Source organism: Panthera tigris, chromosome C2 (assembly GCF_018350195.1).
Source record: "Panthera tigris isolate Pti1 chromosome C2, P.tigris_Pti1_mat1.1, whole genome shotgun sequence".
NCBI lineage: Eukaryota > Metazoa > Chordata > Mammalia > Carnivora > Felidae > Panthera > Panthera tigris.
Window position 1 is genome coordinate 57310349 of NC_056668.1, and position 16501 is coordinate 57326849.

The following is a 16501-nucleotide window of genomic DNA, read 5'->3' on the forward strand; positions in this document are numbered from 1 at the left end:
TGTACATTAGGACTCTGTACCTCATGGGGCTTTGTGGAGGCAAAAATAAGGTGCTTAAGGGTTGTCTTCAAGAGAGGTCCTACTTTTAAAGTGATTTTATAAAAGCCCCTTGGCTTAGAAATGAGAAACTCTAGAGCTCTAATTCTTTTCCTATTCTTGTTTTGCTATTTTTATTTCTGAAAAGTGATCTCTGTCTGAATAGTCTTTACTCCGGTTTTAACTTTCTTCCCATTAACCCTTTTCACACTGAAATTGTCCTCTCTACCTTATCCGTGCTCTGAACATTTTACTTATAGAGCCAAAGCTAGTTTTCCCACAGCAAATCCTACCTACTCTTCCTCCCATCACTGAACAAATTACTCCATAAACAAGCACTTGGCCTTGCACACAAGAAATCAGAAGCTAATGAGACTCACTCTGGACCTGAGAAGATTTGACCTTATGCCTTGGCTTCCCCACTTAAACTGAGGTTAATTCTTCTATTTCACGGCACCTGGGTGTTGTGAATTCTGACTAATAAATGGTGGAAAGCATTTTGCAAATGTCCTGTGCTATATAAACGTGTGACGAATAATCTGGAGAGTCTTCAAGTAGAAATGTATTCTTGTGCAGCTCAATTCAAAATACTAATCCACCCATTGTTTTCAAATAAAATATTTTACTAACCTGTTTCTTCCCTTTTTTTTCTTTTAAAAAATACTTTTAGTAAAAATCAGTTTTCTAGTCGTTTGAACTGTGTATAGGAAGGAACCAATAGTATACTTGCTTGTCAGAAAATGCTCAAATTGTCTTTTAAGTGTTAAAACTAAAAGGGTTGCCTAACAGTGTAGTGATGTAAGGAGGAGGATTTTAGCTGAAATGTGGCAAAATATCGAAATACAAAGATTAGCTTTGATTTTCAAGATTGTATTATAAGTAGTAGGGTTAATGTGGTTGTTATAGATATTCTTTATTTTTAAGTTACCAGAAATTATCTTTTATTTTTGAACTCTATGGTTCTTGACATGTTTTGAATAAAGTTTTTATCAACTAAAGTTTTTCATTTACTTTATTATCGGCAAATCAGTTATGTCTGAAATGCATGTAAAAATGGATAACCTAATTACATGACTGTAAAATTCAAGATTTGAAGAACATCTTTTGTAGAAATAGTGAATTTCTGTACTGGCATCCATTTAAAAAAAAAGATTTTAAAAATAGCAACAGAAGGGGCGCCTGAGTGGCTCAGTCTGTTGAGTGTCTGACTCTCTGTTTTTGGCTCAGGTCATGATCCCAGGGTTATGGGATCAAGCCCCACTTCAGGCTCCATGCTGAGCATGGACCGTGCTTAAGATTCTCTCTCTCACCTCCTCTCCCCCTCTCCCCCACTCGTATGCTCTCTCTAAAATAAAAAATAAATAAAAATTTAATAAAAATTTTTTAAAAATTTAAAAATAGCAACAGAAGTACTTTCATACTTCAAGCAGTATTGGATGTTTTTTAGAACCTGTGACAGGTTACATTTCTAAAGATTACTTAATACTTTTTTCAGTGAAGCTAAATGTATTCCACTTAAACAATTATTCTTCATTCCTGATTAATCCTGAGGTATTAACATATACTTTCTTTTATGAAATCATATTAGTACTAGCTAGTAACCTTGAAAATATTATTATTTACCAAAAAGAAGTTGGTATCTATGATAGATCCCTGAATTTTGTTTTGGGACTAGAGGCTCTAAAATGTCAAAGTCTAGGAACGACTTAAATTTTTTTTTTAATTGAGATACCATAAAATTTATCCTTTTAAAGTATGACACTCAATGTTTTTTTTTTCATATACTTCCAGAGTTGTGGGAATATATCAATCAATTTTAGAATATTTTCATCAGGGGCGCCTGGGTGGCTCAGTTGGTTAAGCATCCGACTTCGGCTCAGGTCATGATCTCACGGTCCGTGAGTTCGAGCCCCGTTGGGCTCTGTGCTGACAGCTCAGAGCCTGGAGCCTGTTTCAGATTCTGTGTCTCCCTCTCTCTGACCCTCCCCTGTTCATGCTCTGTCTCTCTCTGTCTCAAAAATGAATAAACATTAAAAAAAAAATTTAAACAAATAAAAATTTAAAAAGAGAATATTTTCATCATCCCCAAAAGAAACCCACTCCCATCCTTCTCTCAACACCCCCCACACCCCTCTTGCCCCTAGCAACCACCAGGCTATGTTGTGTCTCTGTGGGATTGCCTATTCTGTGCATTTCATATAAATAGAGTCATATAATATGTGACCCTTTGTGTCTGGCTTCTTTCACTTGGCATGTTTTCAGGGTTCATCCATGCTGTAGCATTTGTCACTCATTTCTTTTTATTGCTGGATAATACTCCATTCTATGGATATACCACATTGTACATTCATTGGTTGATAGACATTTGGGTTGTTTCCACTTTGAGGAAGTAATTATGAAATATGAACAATGCTGCTAGGAACATTCATGTACCAGTTTTTTAACAAGTGTTTATTTTTCTTACATATATACTTAAGAGTGGAATTGCTGGGTTATATGGCAACACTACGGCTTAACCTTTTGAGGAATTGCCAAACTGCTTTTCCGAAGCTGCTGCGTGTTTTACGTTCCCATCAACCATAGGTACAGGTTCTGGTTTTTCCACAACCTTGCCAACACTTGTTATCTGTCTTTTGGTTATAGTTTTCCTAGTCAGTGTGAAGTGCTACCTCATTGTGTTTTTTATTTGAATTTCCCTGATGGCTCATGTTGTCTGTTTTCTACAGCCCTTTAAAAATATGAAACCATTCTTAGCTCATGGGTCATATAGAAACAGGCTGCAGGCTGGATTTGACCCATAGTTTGCCAATCTTTCTGATCTAGAAGATAGGATTAGTAGATACACACATAAAAATAGGTATTATGAATACATTATGTTCAAGAACGGAGAGGAAAGCATGAGCCTCTTAAAAGGAGATGTGGAATGTTAAAAAGAATACAAGTGGTAAGGGTGCTGATAGAAGGGTGGATTAAAACAACAACAACTTGGTTTGCAACATTTGCTGATTCCCACGGTGTAAACATCCCATCGTGGTCAATTTTAAGCTACTGACAAAACATCACTGAAGTTTGGAAGGGACATGCAGGATTGGCACCTGCAAACATATCACTGACATAAACCATTTCTAACTGGACACTCGAGGCTGTCAGTGGTCTCCTACTCCTAGTCCTATAGCCAGCCCATAGGAGGGAGAATTTCTACCCTCCCATTATGTTACTGGATTCCCAAATAGCCTTCATGCCCGCCTTCATTACTCTAGGATCACAGCCACATTTCCACAAGACAGATAAGTGCATACACATGTACACTCCTCAGTGTGCAACAAACGACAAAGCAAGAAAGGGGAACACATTCTGATCCATCCAGAAGTCTTCCCAGAAAATGCTGTTGAATAGACAGGGAAAGGCCTGGTAAATAAAAGAGCAGACATATTCCACACATATAGCTGGTTTGTGCAAGAGTGCAAACGTGGGAGTAGGACAAAAACTTGGAGAAGCTTTGTCTTGGTGGTTAGATATGCAATTGTGAACTCCTGTGATCAGATATTTTCCCTGCATGTTTCTTCTTCCCAGAGGTTCTGGGAAAAGCCTCAACTTTAGATTTATCCTTTTACCAAAAAGCACAATATAAGGGGAAATGAGTTCCATCTAAATGCTCTGAAATTACTTTAAAAAAGAGCTAGAGGAATTAGATGGCGAATCATCCAGACATTTATTAGTTCATATGTCAGACTTTAAATAGGCTTTGAACACATTTCCACATGGACATCAGTTCATGAACTGTGTATAAGAATAGCCCAGCCTTGTCCACAATCTCCTGGGTCTTCCTTTGCCTTTTCTAAACACTTTCTTTCCTACTGATGGCAAAACCCAAAGTTACAGTGTGGGATTGGTGCTTTTGACCTATATTTGTCAGCTCAAATCAAAGAAAACCAGCAGTGGGCATTATGTTATCTTGCTCAGTATAGCAAAAGGTGGAGCTATTCATTAGAACTCACAATTGTTGATTACCCAAATATGATATTTCCTAAGTAGAAATGTGGGAGCAAAGGGACTTGAAGAATCTATGACTTTTTGTAAACTCCTGTGCTTCTGCTGCCTAAAGCTAAAGAGAAAGCAAAGCCTTTTCTAAAACGCAAAGGACATTCCAGCACAGGTGTCCCCTGCTGTAATTCATGCCAACTTCCTGGGTTTCCTGGCATAGCCCTGCCTTCCAAAGTCAGTCCTGTTAAACCCGTGTTCTGTCCTGAGGTTCTCAAACTTTAGCTTGTGTTAGCATCACCTGCAGAGATTGATGAACCTCAGGTTTTTATCCCAGAGTTTCTGATTCAGTAAGTGGAGTTGTGGAGAAAACTGCATTTCTAAGAAGTTCCTAGGTGCTGCTGCTGGCCCAAGGATCCCGCAATCTACACACGCACACACACGCACACACACACACACACACACACACTCTGCAGGTCAGGCCCCCTTGGCTGCTACTGTCACCCAGCTGTTCACTGGGACAACAGCATCCACCTGGCTGGCTTCAGGCAGTTTCACGCTTGATCTCTGTTAGTTGGGGGTCTTATCATTTGGGGTTCTCTCCTATTACCATTTGTGGTCCTTTCATCATCGCTGAACACTTTAGTGATGCTGGAGCCCTTCTCATCAGGATGTTCCTGATGGAACATGGTATGGTAACATTGGTAAATGGTATGGCCTCCAGGCCTTTCTGTAGAATGTAATCCCTCGACCGGTTACTGGGCCTCACCTAGTATCTAATACATGTGTAGACATTCTAGTAAGTCCATGTCCCTGAGCCTTTTAACCCTTCCTTCCTCAATCTGCCAAGGAAATTCTTGCATTTCAGCTTCGTTTAGGCCATTGCTTTCTCCATGCTCCTAGGAACCATCCTAGTGCAAGGTGACACCATCTCCTGGGGGTCTTGCCAAGGCCTGCATCCTGTGTCTCCAGAGAGGGCTCCCAAGTCAGCGAAGTCCCCTAACCAGTCCTATGTCCCAGCTCCTCTTGCTCAAGCAGCCTCCGAATCCAGTCTCACTCGTGTTGCCCCGGCGTCAGCGAGTATATGTTGGCTAGGGCTTGCAGCTCCTTTGGACTAGAGTCCCTTTTCACCCTTCCTGGGCCCAGCCCGTCCCTGGGTGATCACGCTGTGACTTAACCCTACCACTAGCCTAGTAGCCAGCAGGAGAGGTGGGGGTAGATCTTGAAGGAGGCACATAACTCCTACAGGCCTACCTTGGTTGGGTATTTAACGGTCTCCGGAGAACAGCACTAGATTTAATTCTGGGCTTGGGCCTCAGCTGCAGGATGTGAGAGTATCTTTGTAAATATCAGGGAGATCTTCTGGCTTTCATATTTGGCTTCTATTTGCCTGTTAATTGCCTGCAGCTTTTCATTATCTTTTGTGTATTAATGGCTTTTAGCAATACTCATCCAATTCCATTGTCATTAAAGTCACTGTTTCTCCCTTCTCAACACCCAATAAACCTCACCTGCTAGTTCATTTCTTTTCCACAGATATATTTCTTAATTTAACCACCTATTGCACTATCACCATGGGCCAGGGGATGCCATGTTCTATTTCCCACCAAGTGGATCCTCATTGCCTGCTGGGTGGCTAGTATTTTGGCCCCCAAATCCCATCTTATTGACTACATCCTAGGACCACTTCTAGAACTATTGCACGCTGGGATCTCTGGAAGCAGATGCTAAGATGGATTTTGGTGTGCAGGGAATTTTTTTTTTTTTTTGAGAGAGAGAGAGACAGAGATCGAGAGAGAGTCCAAGCAGGGGAGGGACAGAGAGAGACAGACAGGGAGACAGAGGATCGGGGCTGAAACTCATGAACCATGAGGTCATGACCTGAGCCAAAGTCGAGGCTCAACCGACTGAGCCACCTAGGTGCCCTGTGCAGGGACTTTTTTACTTTTTTTAAATGCTCTATCTTACATGCAATTTATTTATTCCTTTTAATATATTGTCAAGTTAGCTAACATACGGTGTATACAGTGTGCTCTTGGCTTCAGGAGTAGATTGCCATGATTCATCGCTTACATACAACACCCAGGGCTCATCCCAACAAGTGCCCTCCTCAGTGCCCGTCACCCATTCCCCCTGCCTTGCACCCCGCGCCCCCCCCCCCCCCATCAAACCTCGGTTTGTTCTCTGTATTTAAGAGTTTCTTATGGTTTGCCTCCCTCTCTGTTTGAAACTATCAGGGACTATTTTAGAGATGACGGCCCATGGAGGGAGGGAGTGGAGGCAAGATCGGGCATAGAGATGGAAAAACTGTGACGCAGGGTCTGAAAGCCTCGGCCCACGCCCACAGGGATCTCTGAAGTATGTACAGCTGGCCCATCAGAGTTACCCCACATTGGGTAAAACAGCCAGGTCTCCATACCCCTCCCTGCCTCAGTCACCGGATGTGTGCTGTCCTGCCTCTTCGGTGAGGAGGCCCCCCTGCAGCAGGGTGGACCTTAGAGGCTGAGAGCGAGGGCAACGGGTTCTTCCTCCATGTCCACTGCTCACACCAGGAGAGAACTTGAAGGAAGCTAGTTACTTTCATTAGAACGGTCGCTATTTCTTTACAGACTACGAAAGCTCTGAAAATGGTAAGATAATGTGTAAATTATGGTGTTTTCTGCCTGTATTTCCCCCCCCCCCCCCCCCGTCTCTCTTTCCCCATTCAAGGGGATAGTTTCCTCATGTCAGGGGAGGTTTGTTCTGTTCTTTTCTGAATTTTTCCCTAGCAGCCGAAAACTATTATTCTGAGAATAGAGTTTGAAGAGAAGGCAATTTCTCGCAAACTAAAAAAGATGCTCGGGGCGCCTGGGTGGCGCAGTCGGTTGGGTGTCTGACTTTGGCTCAGGTCATGATCTCACAGTTCGTGAGTTCGAGCCCCATGTCGGGCTCTGTGCTGATAGCTCAGAGCCTGGGGCCTGCTTCAGATTCTGTCTCTCCCTCTCTCTCTGCCCCTCCCCATTCACACTGTGTCTCTCTGTCTCTCGAAAATAAATAAACATTAAAAAATTTTTTAAAAAAAGATGCTCTACGATGGTAGGTCCCACAAGAAATATCCATTTGCACGTTGTTTTTGGTATTTCTGTGCATTAGCGATAAAGACTTAGAGAGAATGGTTACCCAGTCAGTGGGGAGGTTGGACTGTCCTGTGTCCTAGTCCTCCTGGCCAACGAGAGCACAGTGGTGGACCCAGAGAGACACGTGGGCTGACACAGCAAGGGACTGAGCAGAAATTTCCCATCGCTTTTGCCACCACCACCTCGGCACTGTGTAGGACCCCAGGACTTTAAAACAACCTTGAAATAGAAAAGGTAAGCGGAAGAGTGTTGCCAGAATAGCTTTGAATTTCCAACTCACCTGTTGGGATGGAAGCATGGCTTTGGAAGAAGTTGACTAGAAGAGGGGCGCCTAGGTGGCTCAGTCAGTTAAGCGTCTGACTCTTGACTTGGGCTCGGGTCATTATCTCATGGTTCATGGGTTTGAGCCCTACATCGAGGTCCGCACTGTCAGTGGGGAGCCTGCTCAGGATTCTCTCTGTCTCTGTCTCTGTTCCTCCCCAGCTTGTGGTCTCTCTCTCTCTCTCAAAAGAAATTAAAAAATCTATATAAAAAAAGAAGTGGACTAGAAGAAAATAGACGTGATATTTCCTGCACACCTATGTGTCTGGACTGATTCAGACCTGCTTCACATAAAGAAGGGACCCGATCACATCAGTCCTCCTCTGCCCTCATAATCGCTCAGGTCCCCAGTCCCCCACCTCTTCCACCTGTACCTACTGTGTGCTTAGGCACACTGCCAGCCAGATGCTGAGAGGCTGGGGAGCACTCTATGCAAAGCCTCACTCCAGATCCTCTCTTGCCACCTCCACGCCCCCCACCCCCGCCCACATGCTGTTTCTTGCATTGACTGCACCTTGACTCTAGTCCCACAAATATTTATTTATAGCACATCTGGAAAAATCTTGACTCCATCCATGTCTTGTTTTTATCTTCAGTTTTTTTCAGCCGCACAGTCATGTTCCTTTCCTTCGTATCACTCATCTTGTATCTCTTTTCTTGTTTCGTTTCCATTTCCACATATGCGAGGGTCTCTGAGAGTTCTAACTGTGAAACAATGGATTGTAGTATTTGTCATAAGAAATCCTGAAATGCTATTTTAAAAATGAACTCTTAAAACGCGTAGAACATGCGAATACCGGTTTTAGAATTCTTTGGAGTATTAAAATAGAATTTTTTGGTAGTAATATCAAGCAGAATCAAAGACCGAAGGAGGGTAGTACATGTTTCAAAATCCCATTAGGAATATCCTGGAAAAGGGGCAGCTGGGTGGTTCAGGCGGTTAAGCATCTGACTCTCGATTGCAGTTTACATGATCTCGCAGTTTGCGGGTTTGAGCCCCGCATCGGGCTCCGTCCTGACGGTGCAGAGCCTGCTTAGGGTTCTTCTCTCTCCCTCTTGCTGTCTCCCTTAAAATAAATAAATGAAATTATTTAAAAGGGATATACTGGAAAGAAAAAGTTGAGATGCGTTCACATAGAAGGTCATTTAATGGGTCTCATCCAGATGCTTATCATGCTTCAAAGATGATTCCCCTTTATAACCCCCGGCCTTGTCAGCCCATGTTTCAGTGAGCTAGGCTTCCACTGAAAGTATATGCGTTTTCCTAACTCTTCCTTCAGGAATTCAGACTCTGACATCTTTGTACAGCTTCTCTATGGTTATCCTCTTTTCCTCCATTCTTACAGCTCTCATCCATTGTGCAATCTCAACCTTTCTCAGCTTTCTGTGATATTCATTTGTTCATTCACCCACTCATTCATTTACTCATTCATTCATTCACTGGTCCAGTACATATGATTGCACACCTGCCAAGTTCTGCTCTAGGTGCTAAGACCAGGGCAATGAACAGAACAAATAGAAACAGAGGAGGGGAGAGACAGTAAACAACTTAATTTTTAAAACAATTGTAAGAGAGAGATAAATATAAATGAAAAACAAAGTAGGGGAGGGAGTTAGAAAGTTTTGGGGGCATAGTGTTTACAATTTAGATAGAGCAGCCAGGGAAGGCCTCACTGATAAGGTGATATTCAAGTAAAGGTACTCCCCCAGGAGGGCCGTGCACCTGGGGAAAGATCCTTGCAGGCAGTAGGAGCAGCAAGTGCAAAGGTCCTGTGGCAGCACGATGTCCACCACATTTAAGGAATAGCAATGAATGAGTGAGGGCAAAAGAGGTAGATGAGGTCTGAGAGGGAATGGAAAGTAGGCACTGGATCAGGTACTACTTTGTGGGGCGTTGGAAGGACTTGGACTTCCCCTTGCATGAGGTAGGAGCCATTGGGAGGGGTCCCCGACAGGGGAGAGATATAGTCTGCTTATGCTTTAACAGAATCACTCTGGCTACCGTGTTGAGACCAACCGAAGAGAAGCAAGGACAGCATTGGGAGTCTAGTTTAGAGACCAGTTAAAGCATTTAATGGAGAGGTGTGGTGGCTTAGATCAGGGCAGTGACAGGAAAGCTGGTGTTTACACTGAGGGTGTACCCTCCTAACCATATGTCCATGCTCTGATTCTGCCCACGTTCTCTAGGACTGAACCCCTTTCGAAGAGTCCTCTCCTCATGTCGCTCTCTTGCTCAAGAATGTGACAATAACCCCTTGCTGACCAAATCATGTTCTGTTTTCTAGTTCTCTAACCTTTTGCAACTTGGCATTCTACCTCTCTACTTTATCCCTTCCCACTTCCCAGCACGTGTTTTCCATTCCCACCAGCTAATGTGCTGTTCCCCCCACATAGAATGCCTGCTGTTCTAACCTTTGCCGGGAGAGCCCACACTCTCTTCTTGCCGGGATCCTTTCCACCTTTTTCTTTTTTTTCTTCTTTCTTTCTTTCTTTCTTTCTTTCTTTCTTTCGTTCGTTCTGAGAGAGGGAGAGAGAAACAGAGGCCCCAAGGGAGTGAGGGGGCAGACAGAGAGAGAGAGAGAAAGAGAGAGGAAGAGAGAGAAAAGTGGAGCTCACCTGACGTGGGACTCGAACTAAGGAACCGTGAGATCATAACCTGAGCTGAAATCAGATGCTTAATGACTGAGCCACCCTGGCGCCCTCCTTCTCATCCTTAAAGCCCATTCCAAGTGCCCTCCTCCTGATGTCTCCCGCAGTCGAAAGTCCTTGTGCCTGTGTTCTCTGGCCTGGCCCTTAGGGGCTGCACCTCCCATGCTGACAGTTTAGCTCACACCGTTTTGCACTGTTTTCTCACTTGGTCTTCGGTGCCTCCATGAGTTCATAAGCTCCAAAATGTCAGGGACTGGTTACGATATATTTTTGCCTCTTCCATCGCTCCTCCAGAACAGCTGAGGCATGTCATGTATATTTGAGAAACATTTGCTGGGTTGAACAAAATGCAATACATGCTCTTCAAAACTAAGATAGCTCTTTCCAAAAATGCCCTGCAGAGTGATCTGGCAGACTGTCTTGAACGAGTTAAAGACACATGAGAAAACAGGACGACGTTCCCACCACCAGCAATTCCTTGCTCGTGCTCCAAACTGCTTTTCCCTAGGACTCTCCCTGGAGTGGTAGCACGCTTCAATGCCTCCTCCCCAGGACCATGCTGAGATCTCTCCTACGGCTCTTGTCTAACACCTACCCCCTGCAGCCTGCTGCCTGGTGCTCTTCTAGGGATTCAAGAGCTGGCTGCCTTCTCCCTGCTTCCCCCCTGTTTCCGCCCCTCCCCACCCTGTCTACCCTTTCCCCCACGTCGTGCGGATTATTCACAGGCATTACTTCGAGGATGAATTTCATCAAGACCTGTTGAGCTGCATATCTACACAGTCTCCACATTTTTCTTACCAGCTGTGGACGTTTTTGCAAACTCTACATTACCACCTAATTGAAATGGCTGCTTGGTTCCATTCTTCTTATTAAAGACAGATTAAGAAAATCAGTTCAATACCTTAGCCATTTTAAAGTCATCATTAATCTCTTGCTCTTGATTTCCAATCTGGCTTTTTAAAAAAAAGACGTCCCTACAAATCCGTCTCCGGCTTTTCAGTCCCCTCCCCCACCCCCTGCTGGCGTCAAAACAAACTCCATTTGACTGCTCTTTCCACTCCCTTTAGCCAGCTTGACCAGTTATCGTTTTTCTTCCTGCCCCATTGGGCCTTTTCTAATGCATACCTTTTTCCTCACCCATAAATCTCTTGTAATTTCTTCTTTGAAGCTTCTGGTTGTTCAAGAACTTGAACGGTGAGAAGAAAATACATTATCTTGAGTTTCATTTAGGGTCGCCTCAAGAGCTCTCTCCCTGTTTTCTCTGATGACGTTCGTAGCCCCTTGCCACCTCCATCTGCCAGTCCCCACAGCTGAGACCTCTCAAACCCCAACCGGTGGCAGCATCTGGGCTTGCTCCCAGGCCTTGCCTGGAGAATGTTTGGAGTTGGTACCTAGGCGTTGAGGATATTCTCATCCAGCCAGCCCTCGCCTTGCATGTAAACTCTAGTAACCGGCCTCCTATTTGGATGTTGGGGCCCAAGGATCTGACCTAGCTTGTCCAGATCCTCAGATCATCCGGTGGGTCCCCCTTAGCCTTGCCGGTCTGTCCCCTGAGCCACAGGCAAGGGCCCAGGGGTCTGCCTTTGCTTGCTGCAACACCCTGATATAGCCTCACATTTGGGTAGACAACATATTTAGTTCTTCATGCCCTATCGAGATCAGGGACACCCACCAAGGATCACTGAAGGAACTGCTCAATGCCAAGTGCTGTCTGCTTGGGCGACTGCCAGCACCTCATACTCCGGATGCATGCTCTGCCTTCCTGTGTGAACGTCTCTCCACTATCTGCCCCCACATGCGTAGGTCTGACCTGCTTCGTTTCTAGCATGCATCTTGATCTGACGCTCACTGCCATAAGAGGGTTGAATGATTTCTGTCCATCCCCAGGTCCACCTTAGGCTTTCCTCCCAATAGAAATATCCTCCGGACGACAAGCTATTAAACAGTGTGTGTTTCAACACTGTCGATCCTCAAAAACTCTTTTCCATCCTCCAGCACCTCCCTCCCCAGTGTCCAAAGCCCTCTTGCCGGCAGCTCGGATAGGCCCCCCTGCTCCCAGCTTGAGAGCTGTCCCCTTCCTCAAACCTGCCCCCTTTGCCCTCCCCTTCTTTTAAACTTTTAAATTTTTCTAATGTTTAGTTATTTATTTTTGAGAGAAAGAAAGAGAAAGAGGGAGAGCATGAGTGGGGGAGGGGCAGAGAGAGAGAGAGAGAGAGAGAGAGAGAGAGAGAGAATCCCAAGCAGGCACTGCACTGTCAACACAGAGCCTCACAGACCAGGGGGTGTCTCTTGAAACTCTACCCTGAAAACATTATAGTTCCCACCAGATGGTTCTCTTTATGATAGTTAAGGAAGGCTCTTTAGGTAAACCTACTATAGATGTTTTGAAGAAAATAAGCCATATGCGCAATCACGCCTTTTTCCTAACAGAAAAGGAAACCTCTTAGAAACGATGAGACTTGAAACAACAACGAAGTGGCCGTTTTTCACTCCTTAGAGTAATGAGGAATTTTAAAATTATAATATTTAGTATTGAAAGCAGGATAAGAAAGTAATGCTTTTTTCATACACTGCTTCTAGCAACACAAACTAACGTATCTTTATAAAAAGAAACCCACACTCTCTGACGTGAGAATTTCCCATTTAGCACTCTGCCCTGTGGATGTAGTAAAACAATCAGACAAAGATTTATGTATTGAGATTTTTATTATATTATTATTTAAAAGACCAAGTATTTGTAAACAATACAAAAACACATTAATTGGAAAAAGGTAATATATGATCATACATTTATACTATGGAACATTACGCGTTCATTGAAATGTTTTCAAAGAATATTTTACTTATTTTTTTTAAAGCTTATTTATTTACTTTGAAAGAGAGAACGGGAGAAAGAGAGCGAGAGCATGAGTGGGGGAGGGGCAGAGAGAGGGGGAGAAGGAAAGACTCTGCAGCGGGCTCCATCTGATAAAGCATGAGGTGGTGACCTGAGCCAAGATCGAGAGTCTGATGCCTAACTGACTAAGCCACCCAGGTGACCCAAGAATATTTTAAATCAGAGGAAAATGCTAATGATATGTTGTTAAGTGAAGCAGTAAGATTGAAAATATTGTATCCTGTGATCTCCGTTATGTCACAAATGCTGTGGTATGGTGTGTGTGGTGTGATACATACATACCACAAATTGTGTATGTGTGTATTGTATAAATAAGGCTGGGTAAATACACTAAATGTTAACAGCGTTCCTTTATAGGATCAGAAATGATTTTTATATTTATGTTTGTGTCTTTTCTCAAATTATCTATAATAAACAAACATGTATTACTTTTATAGTCTCAAAAACAGAATTAAGCACACAAAGGGGGTTAGGCTTGAGTTCAAGGTAAACATTAAAAAAAATTTTTTTTTAACGTTTACTTATTTTTGAGAGAGAGAGAGAGCATGAGCAGGAGAAGGGCAGAGAGAGGGAGACACAGAATCAGAAGCAGGCTCCAGGCTCTGAGCTGTCAGCACAGAGCCCGACGTGGGGCTCGAACTCATGAACCGAGACTCACAAATGGAGAGACCGTGACCTGAGCTGAAATCGGATGCTGAGCCACCCAGGCGCCCCAAGGTAAACATTTTTAGCGGCTGGAGCTGTGGATGCAGGGAGCACCTCCGTGTGGACAGGAGGGACGTCCACACAAAATAGTACTTCTATCAGTGAGTTTTCCTGCTTCATCGCTGGAGAAATCACACGCTTTCAGCTTCTTGGCTTACGAGTATAACATATGTTCTCACGTTCAAGAGGAACATTCAATGGGTTGAGCATAACAATCATAATGGTGTAAAATTGTGTTTGTTGAGGGGCACCTGGGGGCTCAGTGGGTTGAGTATCTGACTTGGCTCAGGTCATGATCTCACAGTTTGTGAGTTTGAGCCCCGCAGCAGGCTCACTGCTGTCAGCGCAGAGCCTGCTTCAGATCTTCTGTTCCCTTCTCTCTGTGTCCCTTCCCCACGTGCCCTCTAAACATTAAACAAACAAACAACCAAACAAACTGTTTTAAAACTGTGTTTGTTGAGATAAACTCCACACAAGGAAGATGCTGGAACTCTAACTGATCAGCCACCTTTGACCACCGTGTCCCTGTGACTCTTGCCGGACATTCCCGGCAGAGAGTGCTGACCAGGCTCACGCTGCTGGAACCCTGTCCCTGAAACGAACTTTCTTTGAGTGACTTCCTGGAGAAACTGCCCTTCTGTCTTCTGTTAGAGGAGGAGGCAAACGGACAGTGGAGCCAGTCGGGGAGCCAGGGGAGGAAACCTCAGACGCCTTCCTGGGCTGGGCCCACATGTGGTTTTGGTTTTTCGAGGCACAGGCAGCTGTGGTGTAAGCCAATGCTTCAGGACACCCCTTTTCTCCTGGTGCCACGGACTGGTTCCGGTGGGAAGGCCTTGCTGGTGGACTTTTTGAACTCCTTGCCTTTTTGCCCCCACAGGTTCTGGGCAGGTGAAGGACGGTTCTGCCCCGACTCCTGCCCTCGTCTGAGCTCCGTAGCTGTCAGCAGCTTCTCTTCCCTTGGTGGCACAAAGTTTCCCAGCTCTGACTTATGCATTCCTTACTATAAAGGCTATATTTTCCTAACCTCAAACCCGAACATGTGGGGACAGGACACTTTTTCCCAATTTGCCTCGGAAAAGTCTTTTCAATATAGAAATTAGGTCATACGTAGTTATATTTAGCAAAATGCTTCTTTTGAGGAAAAACAAATGCACGAAACAGAACTGTCCCAGCATATCTGGTTCTTGTGGTCACTGTACTTCTGGCTGACTGTCCTGAGGAAACCCTGGAGCATCAGTGGGGTCTGCCCTCGGGCCCCCTCCCCACCCAGGTCAAGTGACTCCAACCTAAATGGGCTTCTTCTCTCTAATGCTGCTGCTCCTGGGAGAACTTTGGGCAGAATTACTTAGTCACCTATGAACTAATAGGCTAGCAGTTTTCAGCCACTCCAAGCTTATTCCTAAAGGAGCTTTAGTGTTTACACTGCTAAGCTTTTGGCACAGTCTATGTATTTGATAAACAGTAAAAAAAAGAAAAGAAAAGAAAGGAAAAATTACATCTGTCCTCTCCTATTTTTCAATGATAGTCTTCATTTTCTTCAAAGGTCAACTAAAGACAGAAACAATTTATCTCAAATTGCATGTTATTTGCAGTAAATACCTGAACAGTCAGCTCTGATGGGGGCATAGGTGGGGAGCGAGAAACTTCAGGGAGCTTCTCACAGTCTCTAGAGCCACACGGGGTACGTAAGCTCCGCCTCTGTGGAAGGTTAGCTTTACCACCAAGAACTTGCTCTTTAAACTGTGCTTCATGAGGAGCCCCCGAGGGGCTCAGTTGGTTAAGCATCTGACTTCAGCCCAGGTCATGATCTCGCGGTCTTGTGGGTTCAAGCCCCGCGTCGGGCTCTGTGCTGACAGCTCAGAGCCTGGAGCCTGCTTTGGATTCTGTTGTCTCTCTCTCTCTCTCTCTCTCTCTCTCTCTCTCTCTTTCTCTCTCTGCCCCTCTTCTGGTCACACTCTTTCTCTCTCTCTCTCTCTTTCTCAGAAATAAATAAACATTAAAAAAACACTTTTTTTTTAAACTCTGTTTCATGAGTTCCAGGAGGGTTCAATGCCTCATAAATGTTGTATGTGACCCAGGACAGGAAATAGGATAAAAGCACAGGAATTTTTCTTAGGGAAGAAAGAGAAAAGTCTCCGGATGTTCTTTAAAAAAATTTTTTTAATGTTTATTTATTTTTGAGAGAGACAGAGACAGAATGTGAGTGGGTTAGGGGCAGAGAGAGAGGGAGACACAGAATCCGAAGCAGGCTCCAGGCTCTGAGCTGTCAGCACAGAGCCTGACACGGGGCTCAAACTCAAGATCCATGAGATCATGACCGGAACCGAAGTCGGATGCTCAACCGACTGAGCCACCCAGGCACCCCAATCCAGCTGTTCTTTTAAAGGCGGTTCCCCGTCTTGGTCCCCTTACTTCAGAAGATGGCGGAGCTGAATGAGATGAGCTCCTACCCCTGCCCCTCCCCCCATTGGCAGCTTATGCCCCCTTTGAATCTGGCTGGTCAGTACAACATGGAACTGTAACCACCACCTCAGGAGCTTGATGGTTGGGTACCAACACCTGTGCTTTGTGACACAGCTACAGAGAACACCCACGTGTCTAGCCTGAGGTAACCATCTCCAAAACATGTTACCTTGTTCAAAGAGAAGCAGAGCCTAAAAGTATTCAGGAAGAGTGCAAATCCATAAATTCACTCAACGATACATGCCCAACAGTGCCACCTTTCTCTCTGCAAAGGACACCCCTGCTATTACTCTGGGTTGTAGAAGTTTTTCTTTAATATAATTAAATCTGCTGT